The 20,720-nt window shown below is 41.7% G+C and overlaps 1 long non-coding RNA gene across 1 annotated transcript in view; it reads right to left on the bottom strand.

The window, feature by feature from the left end:
* Positions 1–17,385, bottom strand: part of LOC142715219 (uncharacterized) — a 29,714-nt gene extending 12,329 nt beyond the window's left edge. The window contains exon 1 of the long non-coding RNA XR_012870826.1: positions 17,302–17,385. This is a non-coding gene — a long non-coding RNA (uncharacterized LOC142715219). The remainder of the gene's footprint in view (positions 1–17,301) is intronic.
* Between the last annotated feature and the right edge of the window lie 3,335 nt (positions 17,386–20,720).

Below are 20,720 nucleotides of genomic sequence, written 5' to 3'. Positions count from 1 at the left end.
GGGGACACAAGCAAAGGAAAATGGGGCAGTTGCCCACGGCAACACCGTGAGCAACAAGAGAGGTGAACGAGCCGAGTCAAACCAGGAATGTACGAGGTACCAAACGCAGAGCAGGAGAGTAGTCAGTAAGCCGGGGTCAGTATGAAGCAAGGTCAAATAGCTAGGAGCTGCAGCAAGGCCAGGAAACCACACAAGAAGAATCACAAGCAAAGGAGGAACAGGAAAGGCAGGTATAAATAGACAGAGGGCGGGAGCTAGCTCCGTCTGGCCAGGCTGCGATAGGCTCTCCCACTCCTAAGCCTGCCATCCTGAGTGGTGGAAGATGGAGTCAGTCTCAGAGACATAGAACCAGGTGCAGACTGATTACCCATGGGCGTATACACAGAAGTTGTGCCTGGCAGATCCTTTACAGTACCCCCCCCTCTTATGAGGGGCCACCGGACCCTTTCTAAGTGGACCTGGTTTATTGGGGAAACGAAGGTGGAACTTCCTGACCAATACCCCAGCGTGAACATCCCGGGCGGGTACCCAAGTCCTCTCCTCAGGCCCGTATCTTCTCCAATGTACCAGGTACTGGAGGGAGCCTTGGACCATCTTGCTGTCCACAATCTTGGCCACCAAGAATTCCACCCCCTCAGGGGTGAGAACGGGAACAGGAGGTTTCCTCGAGGGTGCGCAGGACGGGGAGCAGCGTTTAAGGAGGGAAGCATGAAACACGTCGTGTATACGAAAAGATGGGGGCAACTCCAGTCGGAAGGAGACAGGATTGAGGACTTCAATGACCTTATATGGCCCTATAAACTGGGGAGCAAACTTCTTAGACGGGACCTTAAGGCGCAAGTTCTTAGACGATAACCACACCAGATCCCCGACCATAAACAAGGGGTTAGCAGAACGTCTTCTATCAGCCTGAGTTTTTTGTATACTCTGGGACGCCTCTAGGTTCTTCTGAACCTGGGCCCAGACTGTGCACAGTTCCCGATGAACGACCTCTACCTCGGGATTGTTGGAACTACCAGGTGAAACGGAGGAAAACCGTGGATTAAACCCAAAATTACAGAAAAAGGGGGAGACCCCAGACGAGTTACTGACCCGGTTATTAAGGGAAAATTCGGCGAGGGGAATGAATGAGACCCAATCAAATTGACAGTCAGAGATAAATCACCTTAAATATTGTTCTAGAGACTGATTAGTCCTCTCAGTTTGGCCATTAGTTTCAGGATGGAAGGCAGAGGAGAAGGACAGATTAATCTCCAACTTTTTACAGAAGGCTCTCCAAAACAATGAAACAAATTGTACCCCTCTGTCCGAAACAATATTGACAGGAACCCCATGGAGACGCAGGATGTGTTTGACAAACAAGTTAGCTAACGTCTTAGCATTGGGTAGTTTCTTGAGGGGCACAAAGTGGCACATCTTACTGAAGCGGTCTACTACCACCCACACCACCGACTTGCCTTGAGATGGAGGCAAATCGGTGATAAAATCCATGGAGATATGGGTCCAGGGTCTCTGGGGAATGGGCAAAAAATGTAGTAAGCCCGCTGGTTGGGACCTGGGAGTCTTGGACCTGGCACAAACCTCACAAGCGGCGACATAGGCCTTAACGTCTTTAGGCAACCCAGGCCACCAATAGTTTCTGGCAATGAGGTGTTTGGTACCCAGGATGCCTGGATGACCAGATAGTGCGGAGTCATGATTTTCCCTAAGCACCCTTAGCCGGAGTTGCAGGGGAACAAACAACTTGTTCTCAGGAAGGTTCCCAGGAGCTGAACCTTAATCCGCCGCAATTTCAGAGGCTAAATCAGAATCAATAGAAGAAACGAATATACCAGGAGGCAAAATACATACAGGATCTTCCTCCGAAGGAGGGCTGGCCATGAAGCTACGCGACAGTGCATCAGCCTTAATATTTTTAGGCCCAGCCCTATAAGTAACCAAAAAGTTGAATCTGGTAAAAAATAGCGCCCATCGAGCTTGTCTCGGGTTTAGAACCGGGCAGATTCTAGGAAAACCAGATTCTTGTGGTCGGTAAGGACCGTTACCTGGTGCCTAGCACCCTCCAGGAAGTGGCACCACTCTTCAAATGCCCATTTAATGGCTAAGAGTTCGCGATTGCCAATATCATAGTTACTCTCAGTGGGCGAGAACTTCCTGGAGAAGTAGGCACAGGGACGGAGATGGGTGAGGGACCTGGTACCCTGGGACAAGACAGCCCCCACTCCCACCTCGGATGCGTCAACCTCCACGATAAATGGCTCCATTTGGTTGGGCTGGACCAGCACCGGAGCCGAGATAAAGCACTTCTTAAGGACCTCAAAAGCCTGGACAGCCTCAGGAGGCCAGTGGAGGAGATCAGCACCTTTGCGAGTGAGGTCCGTAAGAGGCTTAGCGATGACCGAGAAGTTAGCAATAAATCTCCTGTAATAATTAGCGAACCCCAAGAAACACTGTAACGCCTTCAGGGAGGCAGGTTGGACCCATTCCGCCACAGCCTGGACCTTGGCGGGGTCCATGCGGAATTCATGAGGAGTGAGGATTTGACCCAAAAATGGTATCTCTTTCACCCCAAACACACATTTTTCGGTCTTAGCAAACAGTTTGTTTTCCCGAAGGACCTGGAGCACCTTCCTGACATGCTCAATGTGGGAGGACAAGTCCTTGGAAAACACGAGTATGTCATCAAGGTACACTACAAGAAATACCCCCAGGTAATCCCTTAAAATCTCATTTATGAAATTCTGGAAGACCGCGGGGGCATTACACAACCCAAAGGGCATGACGAGGTATTCAAAATGACCTTCGGGCGTGTTAAACGCAGTCTTCCACTCATCCCCCTCTTTGATGCGGATAAGGTTATAAGCCCCCTGTAGATCAAACTTAGAGAACCATTGGGCCCCCTGGACTTGATTAAAGAGATCAGGAATCAAAGGAAGGGGATACTGGTTCCTTACAGTGACCTTATTCAAGTTACGGTAGTCAATGCATGGCCTAAGACCACCATCCTTCTTCCCTACGAAGAAGAAGCCAGCACCTACCGGAGAAGTAGAGGGGCGAATGTAACCCTTGGCCAGGCATTCCTGGATATACTCTCTCATGGCTTCACGTTCGGGACAAGAATGGTTAAATATCCTACCCTTAGGGAGCTTAGCTCCTGGTACCAAATCGATAGCGCAATCGTATTCTCTATGAGGAGGTAACACTTCGGAGGCCCCCTTAGAGAAAACATCGGCGAAGTGCTGAACAAACTCAGGTAGCGTGTTCACCTCCTCAGGGGGAGAAATAGAATTAACAGAAAAACATGACGTCAAGCATTCATTACCCCATTTGGTAAGCTCCCCAGTATTCCAGTCAAACGTGGGATTATGCAACTGCAACCAGGGAAGGCCTTAAACCAAATCGGACGATAATCCCTGCATCAACAGTACAGAGCACTGCTCCAAATGCATGGAGCCAACAAGGAGTTCAAAAACAGGGGTATGCTGTGTAAAATAACCATTAGCAAGAGGAGTGGAGTCGATACCCACTACCGGGACACGTTTAAGCAAATCAATCAAAGGCATAGCTAGAGACATAGCAAATTCCACAGACATGATATTAGCAGAAGACTCTGAATCCACGAAGGCACTGCCGGTAGCAGACCTACCACCAAAAGAGACCTGAAAGGGAAGCAAGATTTTATTACGTTTCATATTTACGGGAAATACCTGTGCGCCCAAGTGACCTCCCCGATGATCACTTAGGCGCGGAAGTTTTCCGGCTGCTTATTCTTACGCCTAGGACAGGTGTTCACTTGATGTCTGTCATCCCCACAATAGAAGCAGAGACCATTCTTCCTGCGGAACTCTCTACGTTGTCGGGGGGACACGGAGGCCCCGAGTTGCATAGGTACCTCTGAGTCTTCCGTGGAAGAGCGAAGCAACGGGACCTCAGGAGGCATCATGGGGGAGTCAGAGGGGAAAACACAAAACCGTTCAAGTTGTCGTTCCCTGAGACGTCGGTCAAGTTGTACCGCTAAAGCCATAACCTGGTCTAAGGAGTCAGAACAGGGATAGCTAACCAGCAGGTCTTTCAGGGCGTTCGACAGACCCAACCTAAACTGGCACCTTAAGGCAGGGTCATTCCACCGAGAAGCTACGCACCACTTCCTAAAGTCAGAGCAATACTCCTCCACAGGTCTCTTACCCTGACGTAAGGTCACCAGCTGACTCTCGGCAAAGGCAGTCCTGTCAGTCTCGTCATAAATGAGTCGGAGAGCAGAAAAGAAACGGTCAACGGAGGAAAGTTCAGGGGCGTCAGGAGCCAGGGAGAAGGCCCATTCTTGGGGCGCTTCCTGGAGCCGGGATATAATTATACCCACCCGCTGGCTCTCAGAACCTGAGGAGTGGGGCTTTAAGCGAAAGTAGAGTTTACAACTCTCCCGAAAGGAGAGAAAAGTCCTCTGGTCCCCTGAGAACCGGTCAGGCAACTTGAGGTGGGGTTCAAGAGGTGAGGTGAGGGGTACTACCATGGCAGCGTCAGGCTGGTTGACCCTCTGAGCCAGGGCCTGGACTTGTAGGGAGAGACCCTGTATTCTCTGAGCCAGGGTCTCAAGGGGGTCCATAATAGAGTGAGGGACCAGGGTAGCCTAGGTATATGGGCTTGTGATTATGTAATGGCAGGGGAGTAGGGAAACAGACAGTGAGCCCTAAACTACCCCCCACTCGGTCCCTGCCTACTTGCAACGACCCGCCCTAGGCGACGGGGTACAACTAGGCGACGGTCCCTACGCTCAGTAGGTGCACGACAGACAAACAGACAAGAGGACACAAGCAAAGGGAAATGGGGCAGTTTCCCACGGCAACACCGTGAGCAACAAGAGAGGTGAACGAGCCGAGTCAAACCAGGAATGTACGAGGTACCAAACGTAGAGCAGGAGAGTAGTCAGTAAGCCGGGGTCAATATGAAGCAAGGTCAAATAGCTAGGAGCTGCAGCAAGGCCAGGAAACCACACGAGAAGAATCACAAGCAAAGGAGGAACAGGAAAGGCAGGTATAAATAGACAGAGGGCGGGAGCTAGCTCCGTCTGGCCAGGCTGCGATAGGCTCTCCCACTCCTAAGCCTGCCATCCTGAGTGGTGGAAGATGGAGTCAGTCTCAGAGACATAGAACCAGGAGCAGACTGATTACCCATGGGCGTATACACAGAAGTTGTGCCTGGCAGATCCTTTACAATAGGAGGCAGTATTATAGTAGTTATATTCTTGTATATAGGGAGCAGTATTATAGTAGTTATATTCTCGCTGCCATTACCTTCTCGGTTCTATGAAGACGCAAGTTTGTGTCGGGGGTTTTTGAACCAATGCTATATCAATTTTACCCTGCACGCCTGAGCACTTCCGTCGGACGGAACCAAGATCGCCTTCATCGTGTCTCTACTTGTCGGCAAGGCCCTGATATGGGCAAATACTATCTGGAAGCGTCAGGGACCCGAGACCCAAGACTTCCAGGGGTTCATGTGGTTATTCCGGACTGTTTTGAAGGAGCCGGCACGAGTCTCGTCGGCAACCACTACTTTAACCTTCGCAAGGAGGACACCTCCGTGGGCGAGTACAGCATCCAGTTCCGGAAACTGACAGGAGAACTATCCTGGAAAACTGAGGCCTTTGTGGCATCCTTTAGGCATGGTCTATCGCCCGAGATCAAGGACGAACTTGCTGCTCGAGATCTGCCACCTGCCTTGGACGACCTGATTCTGCTTGCCTCTCGGGTGGACATAACGCTGAGGGAGAGATCTCATGAGGTTCTTCAGGAGAGATGGCCTCCTAGACTGTCGCCTAACATCCAGCAACCCCTCTTGCCTCCTTCTACTGCTTTGCCCGAGGTTCCGATGCAAGTGGATCGGCTAAAATTATCCAAGATTTAAAATGAATCACTCATTTGTTTTGGAAAGACAGAAAAACAGGAACGAAACGTGTTTTCCTGGTGACAGTAAAAGCAAATGATACCGTAATTAAAAAAGGGTTAAAGAAAGCAGAAGCCGCTTCTTAGCCTCCGGGACATTGATAAATTCTTGTTTTTTTACTTTTCGATTTTTAATAGGCAAAACACTTAAGAACATCTCAAGGCAGTTATTTGTTTCAAGGCTTCAATGTGTTTCTTTATCACTTTGATGGAAGCACAAAGATGGCACCTCAGCTACTCTGGAGATTTGTTGTAGCAGTCGGGGAGCAAAAGGGATGTTTGAAAGAAATGAAAAAGCTTTAAATGAATCAATGTCACCAGTGGCACATGCCCTTAGTCTTTTGCCTAATGCCCCTAGATCACTTGGTGCCAGCAATCAATACATACAATTGTATATCCCTCTGCCAGTGGCTCCTATGGATAATAGGAGGGAGAGGAACTCGGAGGCCTCTAAAGGGATGATAGCACCATTTTTGTTTTTTTACAGTATGGAAACAGTATATTCAAGAAAGATATGAAAATACTCTGACAACTTTACAACCATATCTTGAAGTAAAATCATAGTTATAGTCATGTATATAGGAAAAGTATTATAGTAGTTATATTCTTGTATATAGGGGCAGTAATATAGTAGTTATATTCTTGTATATAGGGGCAGTATTATAGTAGTTATATTCTTATATATATAGGGGCAGTATTATAGTAGTTATATTCTTGTATATAGGGGCAGTATTATAGTAGTTATATTCTTGTACATAGGAGGCAGTATTATAGTAGTTATATTCTTGTATATAGGGGTCAGTATTATAGTAGTTATATTCTTGTATATAGGGAGCAGTATTATAGTAGTTATATTCTTGTATATAGAGGGCAGTATTATAGTAGTTATATTCTTGTATATAGGGGCAGTATTATAGTAGTTATATTCTTGTACATAGGAGGCAGTATTATAGTAGTTATATTCTTGTATATAGGGGGCAGTATTATAGTAGTTATATTCTTGTATATAGGGGCAGTATTATAGTATTTATATTCTTGAATATAGGAGCAGTATTATAGTAGTTATAATCTTGTATATAGCGGGCAGTATTATAGGAGTTATATTCTTGTATAAAGGGGCAGTATTATAGTAGTTATATTCTTGTATATAGGAGCAGTATTGTAGTAGTTATATTCTTGTATATAGGGGCAGTATTATAGTAGTTATATTCTTGTATATAGGAGCAGTATTATAGTAGTTATATTCTTGTATATAAGAGCAGTATTATAGTAGTTATATTCTTGTACATAGAAGCAGTATTATAGTAGTTATATTCTTATATATAGGGGGCAGTATTATAGTAATTATATTCCTGTATATCAGAGCAGTATTATAGCAGTTATATTGTTGTATATAGGAGCAGTATTATAGTAGTTATATTCTTATATATAGGGGTAGTATTATAACAGTTATATTCTTGTATATAGGGACAGTATTATAGCCGTTATATTCTTGTATATAGGAGCAGTATTATAGTAGTTATATTATTGTACATAGGGGGCAGTATTATAGTAGTTATATTCTTGTATATAGGGGCAGTATTATAGTAGTTATATTCTTGTATATAGGGGCAGTATTAGAGTAGTTATATTCTTGTATAGAGGGGCCGTATTATTGTAGTTATATTCTTGTATATAGGGGCAGTATTATAGTAGTTATATTCTTGTATATAGGGGCAGTATTATAGTAGTTATATTCTTGTATATAGGAGCAGTATTATAGTAGTTATATTCTTGTATATAGGGGGCAGTATTATAGTAGTTATATTCTTGTATATAGAAGCAGTATTATAGTAGTTATATTCTTGTATTTAGGAGCAGTATTATAGTAGTTATATTCTTATATATAGGTGCAGTATTATAGTAGTTATATTCTTAAATATAGGAGCAATATTTTAGTAGATATTTTCTTGTATATAGGAGCAGTATTATAGTAGTTATATTCTTGTATATAGGGAGCAGTATTATAGTAGTTATATTCTTGTATATAGGAGCAGTATTATAGTAGATATATTCTTGTATATAGGAGCAATATTATAGTGGTTATGGTTATATTCTTGTACACAGGACGCAGTATTATAGTATTTAGATTCTTGTACATAAGGGGCAGTATTACAGTAGTTATATTCTTGTATATAGGGGCAGTATTATATTAGTTATATTCTTTTATATAGGGGCAGCATTATAGTAGCTATATTCTTGTATATAGGAGCTGTTTTATAGTAGTTATATTCTTGTATATAGGGGTCAGTATTATAGTCGTTATATTCTTGTATATAGGAGCAGTATTATAGTAGTTATATTCTTGTATATATGTCGCAGTATTATAATAGTTATATTCTTGTATTTAGGGAGCAGTATTATAGTATTTATATTCTTGTATAGAGGGGGTAGTATTATAGTAGTTATATTCTTGTATATAGGAGCAGTATTATAGTAGTTATATTCTTGTATATAGGGGGCAGTATTATAGTAGTTATATTCTTGTATATAGGGGCAGTATTATAGTATTTATATTCTTGTATAGAGGGGGCAGTATTACAGTAGTTATATTCTTGTATATGGGGGCAGTATTATAGTAGTTATATTCTTGTATATAGGGGCAGTATTATAGTAGTTATATTCTTGTACATAGGGGGCAGTATTATAGTAGTTATATTCTTGTATATATGACGCAGTATTATAATAGTTATATTCTTGTATATAGGAGCAGTATTATAGTAGTTATATTCTTGTATATAGGAACAGTATTATAGTAGTTATATTCTTGTACATAGGGGGCAGTATTACAGTAGTTATATTTTTGTATATAGGGGCAGTATAAGGCTGGGTTCACACGTGCCGGAATTTCACTTGAATTCCGCTGCGGACACTCCGCAGCGTTAATCCGCAGCGGAGCCGTTTCTCCATTGACTTCCAGTTCTATTTAGAAGTGTTCGTTTAGACGAGGCGTAAAATTCCGCTGCGGAGCATAGGCTGCGGAGCGGAATTTGGTGTCCGCAGCATGCTCTGTCTGTTGCGGACCAGTGGCGGACTGGTTGCGGACTCATGGCGGAATTTCTCCTTTGACTTCAATGGAGATTTTAAATTCCGCAATGAAGTCCGCAGCTGTCATGCACATGTTATGTGTGCTGCGGATGCGTCTTGCTTTTTTGACATGACATTTCTTCATTCTGGCTGGACCTATGTATTTCTAGGTCTACAGCCAGACTGAGGAAGTCAATGGGGCTCCAGTAATTACGGTAGCGTTGCTAGGAGACGTCAGTAAATAGTCACTGTCCAGGGTGCTGAAAGAGTTAAGCGATCGGCAGTAACTGTTTCTGCACCCTGGACAGTGACTACCGATCCCAATATACAGCAACCTGTCAAAAAAATAGAAGTTCATACTTACCGAGAACTCCCTGCTTCTGTCTCCAGTTCGGCTTCCCAGGATGACGTTTCAGTCTAAGTGACGGCTGCAGCCAATCACAGGCTGCAGCAGTCACATGGACTGCCGCGTCATCCAGGGAGGTCGGGCTGGATGCCGAAAGAGGGACGCGTCACCAAGACAACGGCCGGTAAGTATGAAATTAGTTTACTTTCACTAGGGAAAGTGCTGGCCCTTCTCTCTATCCTGCACTGATACAGAGAAGGGAAGCACTTTTGCCGCAGTCCGCAGCAGCTAGTCCGCATCAATTTACTGCACATTTTGGGCAGATCCGCCGCAGAATCTGCAACGCAGATTCTGTGCGGCATTGATGCGGACAGTTGCGGAGGAAATCCGCCACCTGGGGGCCTGCCCTTATAGTAGTTATATTCTTGTATATAGGGGGCAGTATTATATTAGTTATATTCTTGCATGTAGGGAGCAGTATTATAGTAGTTATATTCTTTTATATAGGGGCAGCAATATAGTAGTTATATTCTTGTATAGAGGGGGCAGTATTATAATAGTTATATTCTTGTATATAGGGGGCAGTATTATAGTAGTTATATTCTTGTATATAGGAGCAGTATTATAGTAGTTATATTCTTGTATATAGGAGCAGTATTATAGTAGTTATATTCTTGTATATAGGAGCAGTATTATAGTAGTTATATTCTTGTATATAGGAGCAGTATTATAGTATTTATATTCTTGTATAGAGGGGGCAGTATTATAGTAGTTATATTCTTGTATATAGGGGCAGTATTATAGTAGTTATATTCTTGTATATAGGGGCAGTATTATAGTAGTTATATTCTTGTATATAGGAGCATTATTATAGTATTTATATTCTTGTATAGAGGGGGCAGTATTATAGTAGTTATATTCTTGTATATAGGGGCAGTATTATAGTAGTTATATTCTTGTATATAGGGGCAGTATTATAGTAGTTATATTCTTGTATATATGACGCAGTATTATAATAATTATATTCTTGTATATAGGGAGCAGTATATTCTTGTATATAGGAGCAGTATTATAGTAGATATATTTTTGTATTTAGGGGCAGTATTATAGTAGGTATATTCTTGTATATAGGAGACAGTATTATAGTAGTTATATTCTTGTATATAGGAACAGTATTATAGTATTTAGATTCTTGTACATAGGGGGCAGTATTACAGTAGTTATATTTTTGTATATAGGAGGCAGTATTATAGTAGTTATATTCTAGTATATAGGGGCAGTATTATAGTAGTTATATTCTCGTATATAGGGGGCAGTATTATAGTAGTTATATTCTTGTATATAGGAGACAGTATTATAGTAGATATATTTTTGTAATTAGGGGCAGTATTATAGTAGTTATATTCTTGTATATAGGAACAGTATTATAGTATTTCGATTATTGTACATAGGGGGCAGTATTACAGTAGTTATATTCTTGTATATAGGGGGCAGTATTATAATAGTTATATTCTTGTATCTAGGGGACAGTATTATAGTAGTTATATTCTTATATATAGGGGGCAGTATTATAGTAGTTATATTCTTGTATATAGAGGACAGTATTATAGTAGTTATATTCTAGTATATAGGTGCAGTATTATAGTAGTTATATTCTTGTACATAGGGGGCAGTATTATAGTAGTTATATTCTTGTCCATAGGAGAGGATAGACGTGTGCTTGTGAGCTCCCTGTTAGGACTATGCATGGCTTCTGACCCAGGTGGAGGGGAGGGGTCCTGGGCTGATGATCCCGGGAAAGCCCAGAGTCTGGAGTTTGGCCTGCAGCATGGAGATGGTGGAGGTGATGATCTGGAAATGGTGGCTGGTGAGTCAACTGAATCTCATGATGTTGGTGAATTGTGCACAAAAATGACAAAGAAAAATATCTTTAAAATGGAAATGCAGATTCGAAAATTGAGAACTGAAATTAACCAAGAGACTGATCCAAAGGCAAAGCTGATGAAATGTGAGTGTCTAGATGTTTGCACACGTGAGCTGGTGATATTGAAGGAGAGATTGCAGAAAGAATCATGCACAGTACCCAAAATAAAGAACTGGGCAATTGAGAACAAAAGGGAGACCAGAGCCCAAACTGTGAAGAGAAAAAATATCATTGCAAAAAAAGACACTGACTATAAGACTGTGTATAATATTGTGGCGCAGGGAAACCCTGGAAGATATGAGTGTGCGGTGGCTGGAGGATCACAACTCTTATCATGTGTGGGGTCTGTGCAATCAGCCAACACAAATGCTGCTAAAGCTGCAGAGAAATGTGTGCCAGCTGACGAGGGGTTAACTGCAGTAGACTCTATGTGCAGTACTGATGAAATGAATGCGAGTGGCACTCCTGGGAGTGAGCAAGAAAGTGGCGCATATACTGACATTGTGAGACCTCGCTCAGCGCGGTGATTGACAGTCTGATATCGGATGAACCAGCGGCACAGGCTGAGCCGTCCGCAGTGTCAGTGAATGGTGTACAGGTTACACAGCGATCAGGAGCAGACACAGGAGGATCTGCAGAACAATCAGCTGAGGAGAGGTCCAGTCCTGACCCACCTGCTGACAGACCTCAGTACAGGAGACTGTTCTCCAGCATCACAAGACCGACTAACCCCACACCTCAGAGGAGGAACGCGGTCAGAATCAGGTACTCAGGACTAGAGGAAAACATCCCTTCCAGACTCTACATTGGGAAAGTTTTGTTGAAGGAGTTTATGAAGTTTAAAGCTTCTGAGGTGTTCGCTCTGATCCACGTTCCCTCCAGCAGGAATTATGACATCAGTTTCAAGCTGCAATATAGTCTAGACTTATTCTGGAGTATTTATAACGATACAAAGGAGCACGCGATGTGGGAGCATCTACATGTCATCCAGCTGACTAAACCCCAGGTAGTCACCGCCACCATCCTGTTCCAGTCTGAGGTGGTGGCTCTGGCAGATTTGCAGCACTGGTTGAGCAGATATTGTGAGGTGAAGAGACTGCCAACAAAGATCTATGATGAGGAGGAGATCTGGAATGGAGGATATTCTGTCAAGATCCAGCTGGTTCAGGAGAATGGAGTGACAAGACATCTGCCGCACTCCTTCTACCTGGGCTCGGAGAGAGGCGTATGTTACTACCCTGGTCAACCGCGACTGTGCCATAGATGTGGGGGCAGACACCTGGCATTCCACTATTCCCGTATTATGTGCTCACTATGTGGTCAGTTTGGGCATGTGAAGGACGATTGTACAGGACCTGTCATCTGTAACCTGTGCTTAGGACCTGGACATACATTCCGGGAGTGTCCGCATGCAGAACATAATAAGGAGGAGACCTTTAAAGAAGCCATGGAGGAAGAGCAGGAGGATGTCTCTATATGTGTAGATACAACCCCAGAACCTGGAAGTCCCAACAATGATGTGAGCCAAAGTACCAGAGATCGTGCTCCAGAGACGAATGTCCCATCTGTGGATGCTGCACAAGTTTCACCAGCCACTGAAAATAGAGGTCATGCTAAAAGTAAAATATCCAGTCACTCTGTCAACAAAACATCTAAACATCTGCCGAACACCAGTAAAGAACCAGTTGAACCAGCCGCAGCGACCAGTAAGGAACCAGCTGATCCAGCCGCAGCGGCCAGTAAAAAACCAGCAGATCTAGCCGCAGCGACCAGTAAGGAACCAGCTGATCCAGCCGCAGCGGCCAGTAAAAACCCAGCAGATCTAGCCGCAGCGACCAGTAAAAAAACAGCTGATCCGGCCGCAGCGAACAGTAAGGAACCAGCTGATCCGGCCGCAGCGGCCAGTAAAAAAACAGCTGATCCAGCCGCAGTGACCAGTAAAGAACCAGCTGGGCCAGCCGCAGTGACCAGTAAAAAACCAGCTGATCCAGCCGCAGTGACCAGTATCGATGAGGAGGGATTTCAGACGGTTAAAAGGAGAAGTAAAACAGATAATTCTTCTAGGAAAAAAATCACTACTGCAAAGAAATCACCGGAGTCTCCAGTGCTGGCGATAACTGGGGGACATTACTGTGCGCTGGGAGAAGATGACCAGGAAGAAGAAGCAGAGATGGAACAAGTCTCCTCACACAACCCAGATGACGAACCTCAGGATGAAGATGCTGATCCCCCAATGTCCACCAAAAGATGGGGTGTTACAGGACATAGCAGTGGAAGAAGGAAAAAAAGTAGGAAAGACATGTAACCAGGATGAGGCTGAAAATCACCTCCATCAATGTGAACAGTGTGAAGAATAGGAGCAGGCGGCAGGCGATATTCCAGCGTCTGTCTGATGACAAAACCAATGCCCTCTTTATACAAGAGACTTATCTACAGAGTAATTAATGTCCCTGCTGTGTCCCTGTCCCTGCAGTCACCACATCTAGTGGGACAGTGAAACTCTCAGCTGCTGTATGGAGACTTCTACGCCGAACTCCGTTTATATCATAGAGGTTCACTATATGTCATAAATGTGGTGACCGTGTACCCTCTGTGGTGTGCGCGATGCTGCCCGGTCACCAATAAAGAAGAACTCTCCTGTAATACTGTCTAGAATAATATCATGAAAAATAGTTGAAACAATCTATACTGGTGCAATATTCATATATTATGGTTTGTTTAATGATTGTGATGTTATTAAGAGACATACGTTTATTTTCTTTATCTGTTATGAGTGTATTGCAAAGGTATTGTAATATTTTGTTACAAGTTTTCAAATAAAAAACATAATTATAGTAGTTATATTCCTGTATATCAGAGCAGTATTATAGCAGTTATATTGTTGTATATAGGAGCAGTATTATAGTAGTTATATTCTTGTATATAGGGGTAGTATTATAACAGTTATATTATTGTATATAGGGACAGTATTATAGCAGTTATATTCTTGTATATAGGAGCATTATTATAGTAGTTATATTATTGTACATAGGGGGCAGTATTATAGTAGTTATATTCTTGCATATAGGGGCAGTATTATAGTAGTTATATTCTTGTATACAGGGGGCAGTATTATTGTAGTTATATTCTTGTATATAGGGGCAGTATTCTAGTAGTTATATTCTTGTATATAGGGGCATTATTATAGTAGTTATATTCTTGTATATAGGAGCAGTATTATAGTAGTTATCATCTTGTATATAGGGGCAGTATTATAGTAGTTATATTCTTGTATATAGGAGCAGTATTATAGTAGATATATTCTTGTATATAGGAGGCAGTATTATAGTAGTTATATTCTTGTACATAGGGAGCAGTATTATAGTAGTTATATTCTTGTATATAGGGGCAGTATTATAGTAGTTATATTCTTGTATATAGTGGCAGTTCTATAGTAGGTATATTCTCGTATATAGGAGACAGTATTATAGTAGTTATATTCTTATATATAGGAGCAATATTATAGTCGTTATAGTTATATTCTTTTACACAGGACGCAGTATTATAGTATTTAGATTCTTGTACATAGGGGGCAGTATTACTGTAGTTATATTCTTGTATATAGGGGCAGTATTATATTAGTTATATTCTTTTATATAGGGGCAGCATCATAGTAGTTATATTCTTGTATGTAGGAGCAGTATTATAGTAGTTATATTCTTGTATATAGGGGGCAGTATTATAGTAGTTATATTCTTGTATATAGGAGCAGTATTATAGTAGTTATATTCTTGTATATATGAGGCAGTATTATAATAGTTATATTGTATTTAGTGAGCAGTATTATAGTTGTTATATTCTTGTATATATGAGGCAGTATTATAATAGTTATATTGTTGTATTTAGGGAGCAGTATTATAGTAGTTATATTCTTGTATATAGGGGGCAGTATTATAGTAAATATATTCTTGTATATAGGAGGCAGTATTATAGTAATTATATTCTTGTATATAGGGGCAGTATTATAGTAGTTATATTCTTGTATATAGGGGCAGTTCTATAGTAGGTATATTCTCGTATATAGGAGACAGTATTATAGTAGTTATATTCTTGTATATAGGAGCAATATTATAGTGGTTATGGTTATATTCTTGTACACAGGACGCAGTATTATAGTATTTAGATTCTTGTACATAGGGTGCAGTATTACAGTAGTTATATTCTTGTATATAGGAGCATTATTATAGTAGTTATATTCTTGTATATAGGGGGCAGTATTATAGTAGTTATATTCTTGTATATAGGAGCTGTTTTATAGTAGTTATATTCTTGTATATATGGGTCAGTATTATAGTCGTTATATTCTTGTATATATGTCGCAGTATTATAATAGTTATATTCTTGTATTTAGGGAGCAGTATTATAGTATTTATATTCTTGTATATAGGAGCAGTATTATAGTAGTTATATTCTTGTATATAGGGGAAGTATTATAGTAGTTATATTCTTGTCTATAGGAGCAGTATTATAGTAGTTATATTCTTGTATATAGGGGGCAGTATTATAGTAGTTATATTCTTGTATATAGGGGGCAGTATTATAGTAGTTATATTCTTGTATATAGGGGAAGTATTATAGTAGTTATATTTTTGTGTATAGGAGAAGTATTATAGTAGTTATAGTCTTGTATATAGGGGGCAGTATTATAGTAGTTATATTCTTGTATATAGGGAGCAGTATTATAGTACTTGTATTCTTGTATATAGGGAGCAGTATTATAGTAGTTATATTCTTGTATATAGGGGCAGTATTATAGTAGTTATGTTCTTATATATAAGGTGCAGTATTATAGTAATTATATTCTTGTATATAGGGGGCAGTATTATAGTAGTTATATTCTTGTATATAGGGGGCAGTATTATAGTAGTTATATTCTTGTATGTAGGAGCAGTATTATAGTAGTTATATTCTTGTATATAGGGGCAGTATTATAGTAGTTATATTCTTGTATATAGGGGGCAGTATTATAGTAGTTATATTCTTGTATATAGAAGCAGTATTATAGTAGTTATATTCTTGTATATAGGGGCAGTATTATAGTAGTTATATTCTTGTATATAGGGGCAGTATTATAGTAGTTATATTCTTGTATATAGGGGGCAGTATTATAGTAGTTATATTCTTGTATATAGGGGGCAGTATTATAGTAGTTATATTCTTGTACATAGCGGGTAATATTATAATAGTTATATTCCTGTATATAGCGGCAGTACTATAGTACTGTAGTTATATTTTTGTATATTTTCAATAACAGTCATTAGCCGTCCATCCATGGAGTCTGTCAGTTTCTTAATCTGTCGACGATCAACTTTTTGTGCAGCAGGAACCACAGCCTCTCAGACACTGTTTAGAGGGGTGGACTGTTTTCCTTCACCGTAAATCTGCCGATTAAAAAGGGCCCACAAGTTCTCTATAGGGTTTAGGTCAGGTGAGGAAGGGGGCTGTCATTTATTTTTTCATCTTTAAGGCCTTCACTGGCATGCCATGGAGTGAACTTCGATGCATGCGATGGAGAATTATCCTGAATAAGAATCATGGTTTTCCTGAAAGATGCAGACTCTTTCCTGTACTACTGCTTGATGAAAGTGTCTTCTAAAAACTGGCGTTAGGTTTGGAAGTTAATTTTTAGTCCATCTTCAACACGAAAAGGTCCAACAAGCTCATCTTTAATAATACCAGCCCATAGCAGCACCCAAACCCACACCTTGCTGGCGTCTGATTCCAAGTGGAGCTCTGTGCCCAGCCACGGGCCCATCCATCTAGACCAGGGGTCAGGAACCTTTTTGGCTAAGAGAGCCGTAAACGCCACATATTTTGAAATATAATTCCGCGAGAGCCGTACAATATGTTTAAAGGGCCATTGACAGATCAATCGCTCCAATGTTCACTTAGTACAGCAAGGAATGCTCCTCCCTGCTGTATAAAGCCACAACTGGACTGAAACAATGGTAATTAGCAGTAAAAAAATTAAATAAATAACTTACATTGTGAGCTTGCGATGCATGACATCAGTCCAGCAGTCTGGCTTCTTCTTTTTCCTGCGCATGACTGGAAGCTGGCATTCTTCCCACCTGATGTTGAGAGAATGCCAGCTTTGAGGCATTCGCAGAAGAAAGAAGCTGGAATGTTGGACATGTCACACAACGCATTGTCAGTTATGTCAATTATCTATTTTATTATTTTACAGCGAATTATTGTTTAGGTCCAGCGGTGGCTTAGTGCAGCAGAGAGGAACACTCCTTTGTGTACTAAGTGACCGCTGGAGCAATTGTATCTGTCAGTGGCCCTTTTAAAAGTGTTGGTCTTACAGAAAATGAACAAAAAAGAGAGGCTCAGACCCATAGGGAACTAAAGCATTTACTACTTAAAGTGGTACATACAAGCAGGCACACCCAGCGTAATAAATAATTGAACTTTATTAAATAGTCTCACTGTACATAAAGTGCACACATTGACTTGTATTTAATTTTAAAGAACAACAAATCTCCGAACTCTTTTTTTTATAACATAATAACGTTTTAATGCTGTTGCTAACCAACGACGAATAGAATACTTCCTACCGTTAACGTCCAAGGGAGACACAAGGGAGGAGGCAGATGCCGCTTCACTAGGGGACGCAGGTGCGTGCTTGCAGACGGCGCGGCTATGCAGGGAGTTATGGGAAATGTAGTCCATGCTCCCTGCCGCTCACCACTGCCGCCAATGCTTATCAGGCCATCAAAGAACTACCAATATCAGCGTGCACCGCGGCCTGATGGAGCGCGGTGCATGCATCCTTCCCATAGACAGGTAGGAGCAGTGGCGGATTAAGAAGACCATGGGCCCTGGGCTGTTACCCAAACTTGGGCCCCCCTTCTCCACCACCACCCTGCCGCGCCGTAACTATTGCTAACACTACCTAAACACTAGTACACAAAGTAGGCACATTATGCACAAAGTACACACAGTACGCACATTATGCACAAAGTACGCACATTATGCACAAAGTACGCACATTATGCACAAAGTACACACAGTACACAAAGTAGGCACATTATGCACAAAGTACGCACATTATGCACATTATGCACAAAGTACGCACAGTACACAAAGTACCACATTATGCACAAAGTACACAAAGTACGCACATTATGCACAAAGTAGGCACATTATGCACAAAGTACGCACATTATGCACAAAGTACACAAAGTACGCACATTATGCACAAAGTATGCACAGTACACAAAGTACCACATTATGCACAAAGTACGCACATTATGCACAAAGTACACACATTATGCACAAAGTACACAAAGTACGCACATTATGCACAAAGTACCCACATTATGCACAAAGTACACAAAGTACGCACACTATGCACAAAGTAGGCACATTATGCACAAAGTACGCACATTATGCACAAAGTACGCACATTATGCACAAAGTATGCACATTATGCACAAAGTATGCACAGTACACAAAGTACCACATTATGCACAATTTACGCACATTATGCACAAAGTAGGCACATTATGCACAAAGTACGCACAGTACACAAAGTACCACATTATGCACAAAGTACGCACATTATGCACAAAGTACGCACATTATGCACAAAGTACGCACAAAGTACGCACATTATGCACAAAGTACGCACAAAGTACGCACATTATGCACAAAGTACGCACAGTACAAAGTACGCACATTATGCACAAAGTACGCACAGTACACAAAGTACACACATTATGCACAAAGTACACAAAGTAGGCACATTATACACAAAGTATGCATAGTACACAAAGTACACACGAGTATGCACATTATACACTAAGTAGGCACATTATACACGAGTATGCACATTATACACAAAGTACACCTTGTAAACACATGAATATGGACATTAAACATACATGAATATGGACATTAAACATACATGAATATGGACATTAAACATACATGAATATGGACATTAAACATACATGAATATGGACATTAAACACACATGAATATGGACATTAAACACACATGAATATGGATATTAAACACACATGCACTTACCTTTTATGTCTTCACTGCAGCTCTTCTCCTGCTCACAGCACAGAGCCCGCCGACAGTCTCCCCTCCCCCATGTCCCGACAGCTAGCAGCAGAGATGTTTAGAGCAGGGAAGGGGGGCTGGAGGGGGAGCTTCTAAAGCAGCACAGACCACGGCTGCTAAGTAGAAGCAAAGCTCCCCTCGCCTGACAGGTGCGGTCCTGGCACCGGGGCTCCCTCCGGTGCTAGCGACGCCACTGGGCATGAGGGGGTTCGGGCGGTCATAGGCTCCTTGGGCCCCCTGGCAGTCTTGGGCCCCGGGCGACCGCCCAAAACGCCCTAATGATAATCCGCCACTGGGTAGGAGCCCTGTCTGCGAGCCAGATACGGCCATCAAAAGAGCCATATCTGGCTCGCGAGCCATAGGTTCCCGACCCCTGATCTAGACCATCAAGAGTCACTCTCATCTCATTAGTCCAACAAAAACTTTGAAAAACCTGTCTTAACATATTTATTGGCCCAGTCTATGAGCCGTGAACACCTTGTACTTCTGGCCACTCCAGAGAGGTTGCAGTTCTGGAATATGACAGCACTGGAGGATAATGGGTTCCTGATCCCTTCACGTTTTGATTCTTCTCAAATCTTTGGCAGTTAATTTGCTGGTTTTTTTCTCAACACGTTTCTTGCGACTCTATTGACTATCTGCAACAAAACATTTGCTGGTTCTATGATCACGCCCAATATCTGAGCAATTACAAGAGTGCTGCGTCCTGCTGAAAGACTTTTATAAAATGTTGACTTTCAGTCCGCTAAATCTCTTTTTTGTCCTATTTTGCCAGAGGAAATCCAGCTGCCTAATAATTTTGCACACCTTGATATAGGGTCTTGATCTCCTTAGGCCACCCCCTCACTCGTTACACAAATACACATCATCTGATATGCTTCATCCAATAAGCAGTTACGTTTCTTCAGCTTGGAGTTGGAAAATATGCATAAAAATGATGATATGGTCGAAATACTCACTTGCTTAATAATTGTGCTCACAGTGTAAGTAGGTTTAAAGAATCATGGTTGATCAGCCACAGGTTCAGCACAGAAAAGTTGACATAATCCAGTCCCTTTAAGATGTAGCAGAGCTTGCGCTCGCCTTGGAGGAGGTCGTGAGATAAGGACAAGAACGTTGGATGCACAAGTATGCCCAGCGGCCAGGGCCTCGTTAATATCATATTTGACATGGTTGCCCTTGAATGAAGTTTTAAGGTGGAGCTTCACATACACGGATTAAAGAAACATAAAACAGTAAATTCCATCTTAAAATAATAATTAGTCAAAACATTTTGGTTTCTCCTTTTGTGAAGTCTTCAATATTGTTCCAAGCTAAAGTTATATCA

This window comes from Rhinoderma darwinii, chromosome 1 (genome assembly GCF_050947455.1).
Source record: "Rhinoderma darwinii isolate aRhiDar2 chromosome 1, aRhiDar2.hap1, whole genome shotgun sequence".
NCBI classification, from domain to species: Eukaryota; Metazoa; Chordata; class Amphibia; order Anura; family Rhinodermatidae; genus Rhinoderma; species Rhinoderma darwinii.
Note: the sequence above shows the minus strand (reverse complement) of the source record. Positions and strands in the feature narration are given on the sequence as shown.